Source organism: Podarcis filfolensis, assembly GCF_964270895.1.
Source record: "Podarcis filfolensis genome assembly, chromosome: 2".
NCBI classification, from domain to species: domain Eukaryota; kingdom Metazoa; phylum Chordata; class Lepidosauria; order Squamata; family Lacertidae; genus Podarcis; species Podarcis filfolensis.
In genome coordinates this window covers 98136318-98154058 of record NC_139605.1, presented here as the reverse complement: position 1 = coordinate 98154058, position 17741 = coordinate 98136318, and the positions used below count along the sequence as shown (strand labels likewise).

General features: G+C 42.1%; 1 protein-coding gene across 4 annotated transcripts in view; it reads right to left on the bottom strand.

Annotated features, from left to right (window-relative positions):
* The window catches only part of SLC39A11 (solute carrier family 39 member 11), a 261302-nt gene that overhangs the window by 121580 nt on the left and 121981 nt on the right, over positions 1–17741 (bottom strand). The window lies entirely within an intron of this gene.

Genomic DNA, 17741 nt, shown 5'->3' with positions numbered 1-17741 from the left:
CTCATACATTGGTATAGCATTGGCAGTGAAAAAAGGCATTGTTATGTGTGCCGGCATGGTTGCTCGAGAGAGAATAGGCAAGACCCCCACTGGTCTTTTCAAGGCTTTATTATCTGTGCAAAACATTCACAGTGCAGAACGTCTCAATTCCATGTCTGCTCAGTCGCTAGCAGAATCTGGGAGTGGGCGGTCCTTAAACTTTCCCCAGCACAGCAGTCTTTTGACCCCCATCCTACGCCTCTCCTCTGCGTGTAAACCAACTGCGCAGAGAGGGCGTGGGCAAAGGGGGACCTGCCTCCCCCCCCTTTGCTCAGGTTCGGTGTTGCAGTTCTCCCTTGCATCCTCCAAGCCCTGCATCCCTTCCTCGCTGGAGGCGTGGCTTCCCTCCTCCCCGGAAGTGAGGAGATTTCACCCCTCCCATATCCAAGAATCTGCTGATGTTCTCTGCTGATTCTGCAGAGAGGAGGGGGCGGTTTCTGCTCTCTACTTATTTTCGCTCCAGCCTCACATCAAAGAGAGAGAGAGACTGAGTGTTAGAGAGAGATCGTGTGTATAGATAAGGTTGCTGCTAAGAGCAGCTGCAGACACTCAGTGCAGTTCAGCATTTTTCGTTTAGACCTCATTTAGCTCTGTACATAGTTGTGTATTATAGTTGTAGATAGAATAAAGAAGATATTCTACAGAGCTGCTCTCCGAGTCGTTTATGCTCTGCTATACTCTGCTGTACTCTGCTGTGCGACGACTGTCTTCTTGTTGGAGTGAATCCGGTGCTCACAACTCTAAGCTGTGAGTCCACAGCACTTTGACCAGTTCCTGTGCAGAAGGTGGTCTCCGGAAGTGCTACCCAGCTCGCCTGGCCCAGTCCTGAAGTGTGTGAGTCCAGTTGGTGGCACTGGCTCAAGGGCGATGCTGACAGGAAGAAGAGCTGCTTCTCACAATCTTCGGAGGCTCCCTGTAACCCAGCTGCCCTTCCACCTCTCACCTCTGAGCTGATGGCAGTTCCCTGACAGGCATGTTTCGTTGGAGACATTGAAGGTAGCAAGGAACAAATACTTTAAATTAATAATTTCAGGTGTCACTTTGAAACCAGGTTATTTTTAAGCAGTACTTAATATAGCTGGGTTACCTTTAAAAAACAAATAAATAAACTATCACCCTGGGCCAGTAAAAAAGTCTGAGTCACAGTAATATGTAATTAAGATAAGACAAAACTCTTAAGAGGGAAAATATATTAGCATCAGTCCAAGTAGTGATTATTTGTACCTCTTCCTGTGTGCTGGGATGTTCATTTTATGAGACTGAACTGTGATAACACTCTTTGCAAGTTGCAACAGTAGAATTTTACTTGGCAGACATACAATCTAAAAGATCTGTGCCACAAGCATGCAGCACTTAAAACATCAAGCACCCTGTCTACTAACTAAAGGTCCTCAAGATGTATTCCTGGTGGGATTCATCTAACGAGTCCTGCCAGCCCTAGCCATCATGGCCAGTGGGCAGGGTCTATGGGAGCTGTAGTGTGGCAACATCTCTCCTTTTTTTTTTTAAATGATATTTATTAGAATTTCAAAAAAGATTACAGAAATAAAAAAGATAAAAATAGAAAAACGAAACAAAAGATACAAAATACAGAAAAAGAAATAAAAACAGTTAAAAGTAAATCCATCTTTCAATATCTTGCCTTTCATTCACTTATTTCCCTGACCTCCTCACACCTCCCTTTTTTGTGTTCCAGTTCAAATGTTTACTTCAGCAAATCCTTTCCCTCTTTGTTTTTATCTTAATTCTTTATCTTAATATATTATAACTTTACATTTTCACCTGTTAATCATCCATTTTTACATACTCTTTTTTAACATTGCTGCTAAAACCACTTAATTTCATTCCGACATCATTTTAACATTCTTTAATTTTACAATGTTTCTGTAAATAATCTTTAAATTTCTTCCAATCTTCTTCCACCGACTCTTCTCCCTGGTCTCGGATTCTGCCAGTCATTTCCGCCAATTCCATATAGTCTATCACCTTCATCTGCCATTCTTCCAGGGTGGGTAGATCTTGTGTCTTCCAATACTTTGCAATGAGTATTCTTGCTGCTGTTGTAGCATACATAAAGAAAGTTCTATCCTTCTTTAACACCAATTGGCCGACTATGCCCAGGAGAAAGGCCTCTGGTTGCTTCAGGAAGGTATATTTAAATACCTTTTTCATTTCATTATATATCATCTCCCAGGAAGCCTTAATCCTTGGGCACGTCCACCAAAGGTGAAAGCATGTACCTTCATTTTCTTTACATTTCCAACATTTATTATCGGGCAAATGGTAGATTTTTGCAAGCTTGACTGGTGTCATGTACCACCTGTATATCATTTTCATAATATTCTCTCTTAAGGCATTACATGCCGTAAATTTCATACCTGTGGTCCACAACTGTTCCCAGTCAGCAAACATAATGTTATGTCCAACATCTTGTGCCCATTTAATCATAGCTGATTTAACCGTTTCATCCTGGGTATTCCATTTCAACAGCAAGTTATACATTCTTGATAGTATCTTAGTTTTGGGGTCTAACAGTTCTGTTTCCAATTTTGATTTTTCCCCCTGGAAGCCAATTTTTTTGTCCAGATTGTAAGCCTCCCTTATTTGATAGTAATGAAGCCAGTCTCGCACTTTATCTTTTAGTTTCTCAAAACTCTGCAATTTCAATTTATCTCCTTCTTGTTCCAAGATCTCCCAATATTTCGGCCATTTGGCCTCCATGTTGAGCTTTTTCTGAGCCTTCGCTTCCATCGGTGATAAGCATCTTGGGGTTTTGTTTTGTTTTCAGTGTGGCAACATCTCAAGAGCTGCAAGTTCCCCATCCCTGTTCTATGGGAATTATAGAGCTCCATGCATAACGTATTGACTTTCAGTGATATACAAATGTAAGATCAAGACCACTGCTAAGTCACCCTCTGGACAACCATCAACACCATGCTGGCTGCTGCGTCTGCCCAGAAAGGACTCAGTTTGTATTCAGTAGTGAAAGCACCACAGCAAACCCTTATGATCTATTGTAGTCTCTATTTCTCTTGCCTAACAAGGAAGCATTTGAAAGCTTCGTTTACAGACAATGTCAAATTTGAGAGTTCTGCCTTGTTTGTGAAGTCCTGACTGATTCATTTACTACACAGCAGTAATTTACAGACAGGCAAAACATGAGGACCTTGCTCTAATGGCAGGGAGGGAAAATTTCAAGGCTTCTCAGAGAGAATCAATATCCTGGTTTGGTCGGCAGGTCACTTGACAGCCTGCTTATTAAAAGAAGAAGTGGTGACAAGCAGTGACGAACTCCCTGAAAAGATTACGGTCTTATACAGACACAGATTATGTGGTGTTCTTGGCTGCATTCATCTGTCGCAAATCTGAGCGGCAGGAATGTGGGCATTTTAGCTGGGTCAGGGCGTGTCTTGTGACAGAAGGAAAATATGACAAAAAGCAGATGCAACATGAACATTTGTCAGCAGGGATTCAAAGCTATCTCTAAAATAACATCAGAGGTGCACTGACATCTCCTCAATGAGCACCATTCAACACACAGCTTCATTCTATAATCCTTCAGAAGTACTGTAAGAACAAAGCAAAACTGTGTGCTTCCTCGGTGTATCTCCAGGTAGATTAATATGATGCTCTACTGATCTGCATTTCTCTGGGTTCAAGAAAAGAGTTCATCCCACCAAATAAGCTATATATTTTGCTTTCTCTGACCTGCAGAGAGGTTCAAGCACTGTTTGATTGAAGAAATGAACCTCACCATGCCACAGTTTATGAAACTGTCCCTTAGAGAAGCAAAGTGTCTTACTAGAATACAGAAGTCATCTAAATTTATGTTCTATATCTGTATTTATATTAAAAGTACCTGGTGGCCAACCCTGTCCTCCAGCATGACAACTCACAGTTATAGTTTAGTACTACCAAGAGTTGGTAGACGATTTTGTCTATCTGGGCTTCACCATAACCAGCAACTTCTCAATTGACCAGCTGGACAAGCGTATCGGCAACGCAACTACAGCAATGGCTCACTTCCCTAAAAGGGGATGGGAGGATGTGATGCATCTCCAAGGACATGCTCTATGGGGAGCTGGCTTCAGGCACCAGGACCATTGTCAGACAAACTCTGCATGACAAAGATGTCTGCAAATGAGACATGAAGGCTGGCAGCATCAACCAGCATCATGTGGGAATCCCTAGCAGATGACCACAGTGCCTGGAAACATGCAGTCAGGTTATCCATCCTCAGCAGTGACCAGAGGAGGAATGACCGATGGGACGAGCGCAGAGAGAAGAAACGCCATGGTGCATCTGCAAAAGCACAACTGGACACTTTCACCTGTCCCAGCTCCAGTGAAACATGTCTCTCCTGTATCAGTCTCTACGGCCACAGCAGGCACTGTAACTCTCCAGTGGTTTGACTTCATCCCCAAAGGCGCATTCCTCCATTGTCTCCAGACATGGACAGTTGCCTACCAAGATCACCTACTCAAATATAATGCACCCAAAACCAGCAAGCATCCCACTTGGGTCCTTCCCATTCAATTCACACAACACAGCCAACATTATCACTGGCAGTCAAAGAGAAATATCACAGTTAAAGAGCCACCTGCTCCACTACGCTCCATAAATTATCTGCACATAAACAAGCACTCTTCATTCAGCTGGGATAGCACGTGGCCTGCAAACCTTTCGGGACAAAATTTTGAAATCAATATTAGGTACACCAAATGAGTACAGGGCAGGGTGGTGGGTGGGTGTGAAGAGAAGAAGAATTCTGGGTACTAGAAAAGGGGTTTAATAAAGGCACACCATATTTTGAAATGATATTTTGTGGTGGCGGGGTGGGAGGGCCACTGTAAATGGAAGACAAAAATGTACCCAGGAAGTGGGATAGAAGAATATAAACATAGTATCTTACTACATAACCAAATAGGCAAATAACCTGTTGAGTGATAGCCAACATTTCTCATAATCAGAGTTAACCTATTGATGGCTTAAGTTTACTGATTACAATGAGTATACTCTGACTATTATTTATAGGGTGATATCCAACTGTTTTCTTAAAAAACCCAAAAACCCCTCTATGTGGAATTAACAAGTTGTGTAAACTAGGTCATTATTTATTCATCTGTTTTATCTTAACAAATGTGCAGAACAAATCTCTCCACCCCAATAAACATTTGGACCAATCAGCAGAAAACCAATAATTATATAATGTTGTGATGTAAAAAGTGGATGATATTATTTGGAAATTAGCAACACAGTGACCAGATCTTTGTTTTATATTCATATTATAAGGTATCGTTACCTATGTCACTGAATTTGTATGCTCTGTTCTGGTGCCGATCTGAATCAGGGATCGGAATGTGCATTTACTGAAGCCATTACTTTTATTTTAATATGACCTTTTTTTTCATGGATATGTATGTTGTAGCTTTGTTATGGCCAATGGCACTTCATCATAATAAGAAATGGAAGCGTACAGGTGGTACCTAGTTTAATTATAGTCACTACTGAATTTTTTAAAGGAATAAAATGTCAAAGACTCGCAAAGCAGTAAAATAAAAGTTTCTGCAGAAGAGGGTAGGGCTATTGGGAAGCAAAGAGCCCCCCCCCAAAAAAACCCATGCATTTTTGAGTTTACAAACACATATACATTCAATATATGAAGATAAACAACACAGATCATATCCAAACCCATCAGGCAGGAAAGTTTGGTCAAGAAAGGTCACTTCTTACCAGTATCAGAACGATTTGGTTGTTTCAGCTGTGCTATGACACTATTGGGACGCGGGTGGCGCTGTGGGTAAAACCTCAGCGCCTAGGGGTTGCCAATCGCATGGTCGGCGGTTCGAATCCCTGCGGCGGGGTGAGCTCCCATCGTTCGGTCCCAGCTCCTGCCCACCTAGCAGTTCGAAAGCATGCCAGTGCAAGTAGATAAATAGGTACCGCTTTATAGCGGGAAGGTAACGGCGTTTCCGTGTGCTGCGCTGGTGCCGGCTCGCCAGAGCAGCTTCGTCACGCTGGCCACGTGACCCGGAAGTGTCTCCGGACAGCGCTGGCCCCCGGCCTCTTAAGTGAGATGGGCGCACAACCCTAGAGTCGGACACGACTGGCCCGTACGGGCAGGGGTACCTTTACCTTTACCTTTACTATGACACTATTACTATATACATTATTGGCAAAGTTGTGCCACTAGTTGACTGTAAGTCTATAAGTATCTCCAGGCTTTGATATGGACGTTGCACTTTAATTTGCTGAACTAAGTAAAATTGTCCTTTATATTTGCAAGCCAGTTTGGTGCTTTGGTTTCGTTGTATTAAAACTGCACACAAGTAAAAAATGCATCTGTACGTCACCAGTATGGTTCTCTGCAGTAAGTACTCTAATCAGTGTCAGTACTAGACACTGTGTCAATACTATCTTGCCTCTTCCTCCTCCATCCATCAGCACAAGAAAGAGATTGAGAAATATTTTGAAGAAGATTCTGCTTAATGTCTTCCTTGATAACTAAGTGCTTACGCCAGTAGGGAAAAAATGGGGAGGGGGGAATCACCCATTCAATCAGCAAATGCTTATCATGCCAAAGGGCCTCTTCTTCTCTGTAGGGAGAAGAAATGGGATTTCTGAATATAACATCACACCAGGCAATTGCAGCTGTTACTTCCCAAGTAGGCTAAAATTAGCTGCTTGTATACATATTTAGCACCTCCAAGGACTACTATGTACTTTACAGAAAAAGGAGACATATGCACACACGTGTTCAATATCTGGCTCTAGCATGAGCAAATGTATAGAATATCCTTCCTACAGAGTGGGATCCCTGTTTCTTTTTGGAACCAAGATTTATAAAATACAGATGGAATCTGTTATGTCATCTCTCAAAGTGCTCAAACATCCTGCTGCTAAGAAATGAGGTAGAAATTGAAAACCTCCTTCCAGTGCCAAAGTCTAAGAAATAGTTTCTTGTTGCCACTTAGTTCTAATCAGCACACTGCTTTAAAGGTGGGAAGAGAAAGGAAGCAGGTATAAAGACATCCCGGAAGACACCCCTGAACACAAGGTCCAGGACTAAAATACCCAAGAATAGTTTGTCTCTACATAATGCTAAGAGAGAACTTAGGAAATAGGATCAGAGAAAGACTTGTATGCCTCTTTCAAGTTAATAAACAGAAATAGTTTTTAATTATTTAGAATCCGAGGAAACTGAAGCATCGATCTAGAAAAGCAACTTTGTAAAATTAAAAACAATTGTTGCAACACTGGAAGTGGAACTGCATCCAACAAACATATTCTGTATTTTTGAAATATTCACACACTGAGATGTGAAAGCTGGAAGGGAGTTATATGGGGGAGTGGGAAGGGAAGAGTTGAAAATTGCCAGCATAATTTCCAGCATAAAACAAACAGACAGACTGTATTTAAGCTCTGTAGCCCATCCTTTGTTTTGGAAAGGACCTGTCGTTTCTTCCGCACAGGAGGGCTGGAAATCTCATATTGTTACCCCCTACCTCCTTGCATATTCCTCATTGTTTTCAGAAATGCCAGCACTGGATGTTAACACTTGGGAGATTGAGAAAAGATACACCATTTTCTAATATTAGCAAAAGCACATCCTTCCATCTCCTCTTGAGTTATCATCACTCAACCCAGCTATCCAAACCAAATGCTGGCACATCTTAAATAACAATGGCTGTCAGCCATTCATCATAGAATTGTAGAGTTGGAAGGGACCCTAAGATTCACCCAGTTCAACCTCCTGCAATGAAGGAATCTCAACTAAGCATCCGTAAGCTTTATTTGTTCTGCTTTGAAGCAAGGTAATTTCTTAACAGTTCTGTCACATTTCCCTCATGCTATACACATATATATGGGACGCAGGTGGCGCTGTGGGTTAAACCACAGAGCCTAGGGCTTGCCGATCAGAAGGTCGGCGATTTGAATCCCGGCGATGGGATGAGCTCCCGTTTCTTGGTCCCTGCTCCTGCCAACCTAGCAGTTCGAAAGCACGTCAAAGTGCAAGTAGATAAATAGGTACCGCTCTGGCCGGAAGGTAAACGGTGGTTCTGTGTGCTGCTCTGGTTCGCCAGAAGCGGCTTAGTCATGCTGGCCACATGACCCGGAAGCTGTACGCTGGCTCCCTCAGCCAGTAAAGCGAGATAAGCGCCGCAACCCCAGAGTCGGCCACAACCGAACCTAATGGCCAGGGGTCCCTTTACCTTTACCTTTATACACATATACATATGTGCACTTAAAGAGGTCTCGCGGCAACTGAATTAGGAGATGAAAAGAGAAGTCAATACAAGCTCCGAACAGCTTCATATAGGTGTTAAAGAACATTAGCGACAGATATCCTGAGCAACTCCACAGTACCAATGCCAAAGTGCTTAGCAGTGGGCTCTGTAAGAACTTAACAAGAGTCTGCTGGGTGCTATGTTGCAAGAGGTGCAAAAAAAATAAATGCTTTAGAACGGGCCATGAGAGGCGGGGGGCACCCAATTTTAGCATGGAACAGGGTGCTGCTGAAATCTGAGAGTCCAAAGTCTGCTACTGCCCTCGTGGAACCGTCATCTTAGGACAACACTCAATTCCTCCCCTTACACTCACAGAGCAATCCTGGGCATTGTTACTCAGAAGTAACTCCCAGTTTCACTCCCAAATAAGTGTACCTAAGGAGTTCAGCCTTAGTGAGACAAATTTATTTATTTATAATCTGCTTAATTAAAGAGGTAAGTGTACAAATAAAAATGATTTTTTTATTTTAAAAAACCACAAATAACATTGTAGATGAAACGCAGGTGAAGTTCACAAAACTATTAAAAATATTGACTCAAAATAATTATCATAAAACCAATGAAACAGTTAAAATAAATCTAGGTAGCTAAATTATAAGACTGGATAGGCTTGCTGAAATAAATGAGTTTTTGGCAGGTTTCTAAAACAATATAGCAAGGTGCTGCCACACCAGACTACTTTCTTTTGTCTGATCCCAACTTTGAGGGGGTAAATGAACTGGCAAGTTCCATTACCTCTAGGAGTATTCCAAGCATCCAACTGTGACAGTGTTTAACCTCTGATTATTTCAAAGACTCTTTTCATGCTCTCACTTCCTGCCCAATTTTCCATGAGACACCATGACCCGCCAGCTGTCTACACGGCGAGCAAGCTGCCTAAAATTCAGCTGGTAAGGCAAGGCCTATATGTGATATTCTGATTAACTTTCCCCTCATGCTAAGGCAACAGGCACTTGTATTGCATGTTTAAAAGACTAGGAAAAAAATCTGTAAGGATTCTGTCCTCTTAAATATGGCAGCCATCTGGAAAGAGCTGAACGCTGCCAGTTGGCTGGGTGAATGCCTGCCCACGTTACTGAAAGAAAGAAAAGATCCAAGCTCCCTCTCATCTCACAATTCTGTGCAATATCCAATAAAATAACAACTTAATTCACTGGCACTCTGACAGGCATATCTGATGGCCTTTACCGTAAAAAAAAAGACTTGTGCAGGAATCAACAGGTGCAACTCTGAGGGGTGGGGATGTTTTCTTTTTAAAAATTACAAATCCAAGCCAGAAATTAAAGAAGGGAAGTTCATAATTAAAAGGATGTTTGCAATAACTATACTTAGGCTAGCAGGTTCTTAAAATTAAAATGCATATGGTGTTTTGAAAGATCTGAGAGCTGTCAATTCCTTCTCCCCTTCAATCGAGATGTCTCACTTCCACTTTTGAACTGGATAGCACAGTGTTTAATCAAATGCAAGCCTTTAGAGCAGGGCCACGCATTCGGCTGGGTCCTTGACGTTGCACCCTACTGCACTACCCTGACGTCCACGGGTTCGGTGCAGAGGTCTGAGAAAGGAGCCCTTCACACAAAGCAATTGCTTGCACAGAGGGAGCCCATGCAAGCTAGACACCCATACAGCCAAGGCATGCGACTCACATGCACAACCTCTGCAAAAGCATTGCTCACACGAAGTGCAGCCCTCCTCCTCTTGCTACATGAGTGCCCTACACGCAAGTGAAGGCATGAATAGGGCTTATGAACAGGGTTTACGAAGACAATCCTCCAGTGAAAAATGCTTGACAAGGATTTCTAAAACTGCTCTCAACACCATTTCAGGTAAGTGCAGCTGGCACTCAGAATTTAGGCCTGAATCCTAAAAACACGTTCTGTCCAGACTGTTTTTAAGATTTGATTACTAAGCAGCCTAATAGTTCTGCAGTTAGAAGAACCCGATGCTCTCACCTTCATTTTTTTAAACACAAAGTATGTCTTTTCACATATATGGCTTTGATAAAACAATGATGCACATTCTCCTGGTATGCCCCGCGGAGGACCTTAAGGTCCACAAACAACAACACTTTGGAGGTCCCAAGCCACAAGGTGGTTAGATTGGTCTCAACTAGGGCCAGGGCCTTTTCAGTACTGGCCCCGACTTGGTGGAACACTCTGCCACAAGAGCCTAGGGCCATGCGGGACTTGACATCTTTCCGCAGGGCCTGCAAGACAGAGCTGTTCCGTCTGGCCTTTGGTTTGGACTCTGTCTGACCCTTATGTTTCCCTCCCCTTACGGTTTTGATCTATGGGCTATTTCAAAACGAGGCTGCATTTTAAATTGCATTTTAACATGTATTTTAAATTGGGGTTTTTTTATATGGTGTTTTTATTGTAATTTTACTGGTGTTAGCCTCCCTGAGCCCGGCTCTGGTTGGGAAGGGCGAGGTATAAATAAAATCTACTATTATTATTATCATCATCATCATTATTATCATTATGGCCAAACGAGACGTTGCTTAAATTGTGCATGGTTTATTGGAGGGGGTGATTTTCATTGGGATCAAGTTGCACAGGGAGGGGATGTTTAAGTCATTCCGTCACGTGATTATGATGAAAATCAGCCCCTCCTCAAAATGCAATTCGCATCAGGAAAAAAGCTCCCATTTTCCTCTGCTGTGCATCGTATTAATTATCAATTAAGAATTGAACTGAACAAATGTCAATTGGTTTTTCAGTAATTATTAATGTTTGTAATCCATTCAGTTCATTAAAAATGCTATTAAAAGTTTGCAAAACACAACTTTAAAAATTCATTATGTTTGTTAAAAAAATGTTGGCCCCACCCACTTTGGCATGCAGCCCCCTGGAGCCAATTGGAGCAAAAAAAGTGGGGCACCCTTTGGATTTAGCCAGATACGCACCTATACAACAAAAATAATGAGTTTCTCAAAAACAAAGTGAGAAAATAGGTTGTGTCCCTGCAACGTCTTTAAAACAGGGCAAAATGAACATTCCTTGCACTGCGTGTATGTGAAGAGCCATGCTGAAGATCCACTCTTGCTAATACGTTACTAGCATCTCACACATCTTAGATAAAAGCTGTCTCTGATCTCATTATGGAAACAATTAGCACTGCAATTTGGCACCACTCTGCCCATGCACAGTTTCGGTCAAAAATTGGTTTTACAAACCCTGCTAATGAACATGGCTGCCTGGATCAGCCCACCTGCTGCCCATTAGCATCCCACCCGCTAAGATGGCAACTCTGCCCAATTGCATGGGTACAGTTTAAAGAAAAGTGCTATATTAAAGGGGAAGTGTAAAAACAGCTTGTTTGATATTGCTGAAAGTGGACACACCAGCGGTCTAATAAATATTTGATCAGCTGCAAATTTATCTCAAGGGAATCTGCTAAAATCGGTGGCAAAACTAAACTAACTTGCCTTCTCTTTTTTAAACACCATAGATTTCTATGGAAAAGAAGGGAGACATGACTCTTTCAAATAGTAATTGAACTCTTACATGCCAACAAAACCTAAGAGCCAATGCCTGTGTAAATGTTAGCTATGAATCTTTCATTTCTTTCGTTCTCTTCTTCAAGTGACTACTTCCTTGCCCAGTTTTGACATTCGAACTATAAGAACGATTTGCCTCATAAAAATACAGTGGTACCTCGGGTTAAGAACTTAATTCATTCTGGAGGTCCGTTCTTAACCTGAAACTGTTCTTAACCTGAGGTACCACTTTAGCTAATGGGGCCTCCCGCTGCTGCTGCGGTGTTGCCACACAATTTCTGTTCTCATCCTGAAGCAAAGTTCTTAACCTGAGGTACTATTTCTGGGTTAGTGGAGTCTATAACCTGAAGCATCTGTAACCTGAAGCGTCTGTAACCTGAGGTACCCCTGTATGTAACAAAACAATTATTGTGTTTAGGTAGCATGCTGTTGCTATAGTTTTGACAATCATTAGCTTCAGTAAAATTCAAATGAATTAAATTATAGGGCATATGTTGTGCTTCCATTAGTGAAGATCTCTTCACTAATAATTTGCTCTTGCTGGAAGAAGGTGGGGAATAGGTTTTGCCAACACCTCATTCCTATTGCAGTTCCCTGGAAAACTACTCCAGAGGGCTGGAGAATGCTCTGGAACAGTATGAGGTGTCTGCAGGAGAAATCAGGAAAGAAAGAAAAACCTACTTCCTCCAGTGGGAGATTCAACTCGGTTCTCAGTCCTTCTGTAAAAGGAAGTGACACTCAGGATACAAATCATTGTGTATTAACAGAAAAGTCTCCTTCCTCTCCCCATGCACAGAGGCCTGGTTCACACATAATGCTAAGCCATGGTTTGTTTAAGATGTGGTTTGCTCAACAAGCCACAAGTTAGCTATGAGTTATCTCACAGACAATCAAACTATGCCTTTTTCTCCAAAGTCTGCCCCCCCCCTTGCTACTCTTTCCTATTTTGTGAGCTTCTGGAATAGGGTAGTCAAACAAATAATACTTAAGCTGCTGGGCAGCCTTCATACGTGAACACCAAACCATGGTTTAATAAATCATGGTCCAGCATTAGGTACAAACACAACCACACCCGTGCTACACTGATGTCTGCTGGTGAACAAGCTTCTAAGTGCAACTAATTAAACTGGAGCTTTCTAAGTTTAGCTTCAAATATTCCCTTCTTTTCAATACATACATATGTATTCACATAGTTCCAAAAAAAAAAATATGAAGCAAGTTTAGTCACAAAATACACCGCATCAAAGCACTGCATCAGCAGATTATTTAGTCCATTGCTTAAATTAACTTAATTAACAAAGCAAAACTAATCCCTATAAGAGCTCTCGTGTCAGGGAAATAATCACAGCTTTCCTTAGAACCTGATGCCTTACTCCTTTCTAATATTTACTTAATTTCTTAAAGTGTATGGCATTGGACTCTCTCTAACCAATGCTGATGATTGCCTGGAGCAGGGAGGTACAACCTCTCAGGCCAAGTGGGCTGCAAGAATACTTACGACACAGAACCCGCAGCCCACACAATGGATTAAATGTCCCTATCGTAAATTAAAGTGTTTGCAAAATAGTTAATATTATTTAATACACACAATTAAAATGTTTAATTCAATATATATAATTAAATACACAATTATGTAATATATTTTAGATATTTATTCATTAAACAAATTTAATGCACGAACTCTGGGTGGAAACCACAGGAGGGGAGAGTGCTCAAATCCTGATTGCCTGCTTCTCATTGAGAACAAGATGCTGGACTAGATGGGCCATTGGCCTGATCCAGCAGGATCTTCTTATGTTGTGGAGCAAAGAATCATAGAACTGTAGAGGTGGAAGACGCTCTGAGGGTCTTCTGGTCCAACCCCATGCAATGCAAGACACATTACTGACTTTTCAAATTCTTATCACTTTTAATTATAACTCTGAGCACAGGTGTTCTAAACTCACTTCAATCATAGCACCAACATCACCCAGGGGGAGGGGTGGGGAGTGGTGTTCGGTTTGTTATTTTTTGCTGCTGTTTCCTGCAGCCAACCAGAAGCTGTGCTTTGGTGTCTAAATGTTTTAGAAGTCGAACGGACTTCTGGAACGGAATCCGTTTGACTTCCAAAGTACAACTGTACAGTGGTACCTCGGGTTACAGACGCTTCAGGTTACAGACGCTTCAGGTTACAGACTCCGCTAACCCAGAAATAGTATCTCAGGTTAAGAACTTTGCTTCAGGATGAGAACAGAAATTGCGTTGTGGTGGCGCAGCAGCAGCGGGAGGCCCCATTAGCTAAAGTGGTGCTTCAGGTTAAGAACAGTTTCAGGTTAAGAACGGACCTCCAGAACAAATTAAGTTCTTAACCCAAGGTACCACTGTACTAGATATGGGGCCTGATCCAGCGGGGTTCTTTTTTCCTGGACTTGCTGAATGCCGAGGAATGGTGGGAGACACCAGCTGGGGGACCCCCAAGGGAAGCCCTAGGGGAATAGGGGAAGAAGGCTCAGAGCCAGGGGGTTGGTAGTGAGACAATAATGCATGGTCAGAGAGAGAATAGGGAACAGACTGGGAGGAAGAGATGTCAGAAACTGAAGAGGCAACAGGGTTTAGTGAGCAGGAAGAGACTGGGGCAGAGAGCAGTTCAGATTCAGAGGCAGGAGAAGAGTGGGGCCAGGTGACAGAGATGAGGTGGGCTGCTGAAGAATCCAGCATGGGGAGAGATGACAGCCAGTTATTGTTGGAATGAAGAAAGTACTGCAGTAAGATTACTTAGGAAGCAAATAAAAAAGAGAAGCTTTGGGTTGACTTCACTGATTTTCTATCAAAATCAGGAGATCCTGATAAAAAAGCAGACACATAAATTTTTTCCTTCAGCTAAGAAAGGGGAAAACAGTATTTTTCAGAAATAGAATAAAAACTCAGAAATGTCATAGCCATTAAGAACAATACAAGTAATAATAATAATAATTGTAACAACAACAAGGCCACCTTTATAGTGAAGTTCTTATCGTTTGCATATGAACAGAAGTTTAGACATTGCTTTGCAACTTGCTGAATTTTTCACAACCTTCACACACAATCAAGTCTGGAAGAAGAAGAATGGCTCAAGCTGCAGGCAACTAAAAAAAACCAATAGCTGTTATGAAATGGTCTTTTTATTTTGGATCATTTCTTAATGAAATTTCCAAGTACTGGCAGTGATCTCAGCATCATTTTGCTCAGAAGCTGCCCGTGGAGCAATCAATAGACACAGTGCCCCCGCCTCATGCCTTCCTGCAGCAGAGCTGCCTTCCTGCTCAAAAATTGAAATGTACATCAACCATTAGATTGATTGCTGTTGGAATGTCTGTACCTTTTGCTTCCCCTCTGACTTAAATATGTGCTTCTGACCAGACAGAACAGTAATGGAATGACACTTGGAAGTCTTTACCATGAGAGAGTCTATTGCTCCCATCCCTATTTACACGTCTGTGTTGAGAAGGGTGACATGGCAACCAGGCCTACCTGTACCTTCTTAAACTGGGTTGAAGTCTCCAGTACATGAGGAAATAGGAGGGACTGCTGGAAGTCAATTGCTGCAGGTGTTCATGCTATGTGTTCCTGCTTGCCCCACGTTCATCACAAATTTGGGGGGCTGCTATGCTGGGTTGGACCCTTGGCTTGGCATTGGCTTTCTGAATTCTCCCTCGTTTGGTTGCATTTCCAGAATCTGACTTCTGGCCTCTTAAAACAATATTCCAACCTCCAAACTTTCAAGGAGCATCACAGTGTCCTGGTTGAAGACACTGGCACAGAAAGCTTTGCTGCTCTTTTTTGGCTCTTGGAGGTAGGACAAGTAGGACTATAAATGGGAAGAAAGATGTTCTAGAGGGGTAGCCTCAACCATCCCTCTCAGCAAAAACAATGAAGGGTATTGCCACACTAAAACCAAAATTTATTATTGCATAAGGTTGTATTGACTGCAGTTCACTCGGGCAGATGTGTGTAGCAGATATGTATTGTAAAAAGTAACTGTAAAAGATCAGAAGGAAAGGAAATGCGGAAACAAAGCCAATGACATTTACCTTATTAACAATGGCCATTCACAAGAAAAACTGCAGCTGATAACACATATATTTGGGGATTGGTAAGCCAATTAACACAAGCGGTGTGATAAAAATCCATTGTGCTGATTTAATGTGCAAGTGATGGTATTTAACTTCTGGGTGCATTTTAACTTCAGTGGTTTCACTTTGCAGTTGCCCTTTGAGATTCTCTTCAAGGATGGCCTCCGTAAATTCCTTAACAGAGTGCTCTAGTCTAGAAGACTGAAAAGGTCCCCCCACTGGTTTTTCTATATTGCCATTTCCAATGTCAGGTTTGTGTCCATTTATTCTTTCGCATAGAGAATGACCGGCAGAATGCAAATGGACATTGCCGGCAGTTGATGGCATACAGTACACCCAAAGATGAGCAAGTGAATGAATTCTTAACGTCATGGATGACATAAAGCACCCCATAATTGTGCTGCCCAAAAAGATTTGGACATATACATACGTAATAGACAATCTTTATAGAATTCCTTCAAATCATAAAAAGTTCAAAATGAAATCTTTAGTCTCAAAGTCTCTAAAAATCTTTAAATAAAGCAAGGTAGCAAACTTTGCACGATGGAAGACAAGCTGTGAAGCTTTGTGTATTCAACAATGATGTCCAACACTGAACAGTAACTCCAGATATTGACTATTGTTTCGTAGAATTCTTCATCAGCGTGGTGGGTGGATATAGAACGCTTCATAAACCCATCTTATTTCAAATGAATGTATATAAATGAAAATATCTAATGCTGTGGAACAGTGGTCATGTAATAATGTAGTCACTGCATTGTTATGTTCAGTGTTGGACATCATTGTTGAATACACAAAGCTTCACAGCTTGTCTTCCATCGTACAAAGTTTGTCTATAAAGATTGTCTATTACTTATGTATATGGTCATCGTGTTGGCTAGACATTGTTGACGTTCTCTTTGCAACACAGGGGTTTGTTTGGATGCAAAAAGATTTGGAGACAGTGGTACCTGCATCTGCCACAGGTTCTGTATCCCGGTTATGTGGTCTGCTGTTGCTTGTGAGTAGCTGTTCCGTGGTTCAAGGACTTTCTGTTAGCAAGCACAGACCTACCATTGAAGGCCCTTGAGAAGCATGTGTCATTCTCCATAATTGGCTAAAGATCATCGCAATGGAGGGTTGTCAGTATCGCAGAACTTTGGCTGCTAACCCCCCCCCCCCAAAAAAAATTTGGGTGGGTGTTCCCATAAAAGAAGCTCAGCAAGTTCCACCACCTCTATTTCTAGAAAGAAAAGCCCTGGTGCTTGTGCTCATTATGTAGTCACACAGTTGTGTCCAGAAAGTAAATTTTTGGACATGAACCAATCCAGGCTCAGGTTGATAGTGGAGTGAAAGTTACTGAAATCCTAGCAGAACTGTACTAATGCCTACTGTCAATGAATCCATATAATGAAGATATCAGCAACGTATCTCAGGTCCACCCGAGGAGAGGCTTTGTGGAGAATGGTGCTAAGAAAGCATCATTCCAAGTCAACTATGAAAACGCTGTCCTACTGTAGAGACACGTGAGTGCTCACAGCTTTGCCACTGATCTGAAGATACAAGTTCTCCCTAAGCTGAAGTCACTATGTATAACTACAAAGTAGCAGGGACACGGGTGGCGCTGTGGTCTAAAGCATTGAGCCTCTTGAGCTTGCCAATCAGAAGGTCGGCGGTTTGAATCCCTGCGTTGGAGTGAGCTCCCGTTGCTCGGTCCCAGCTCCTGCCAACCTAGCAGCTCAAAAGCATACCAGTGCATGTAGATAAATAGCTACCGCTGTGGCAGGAGGGTAAACTGAGTTTCCATGCGCTCTGGCTTCTGTCACGGTGCTCTGTTGTGCCAGA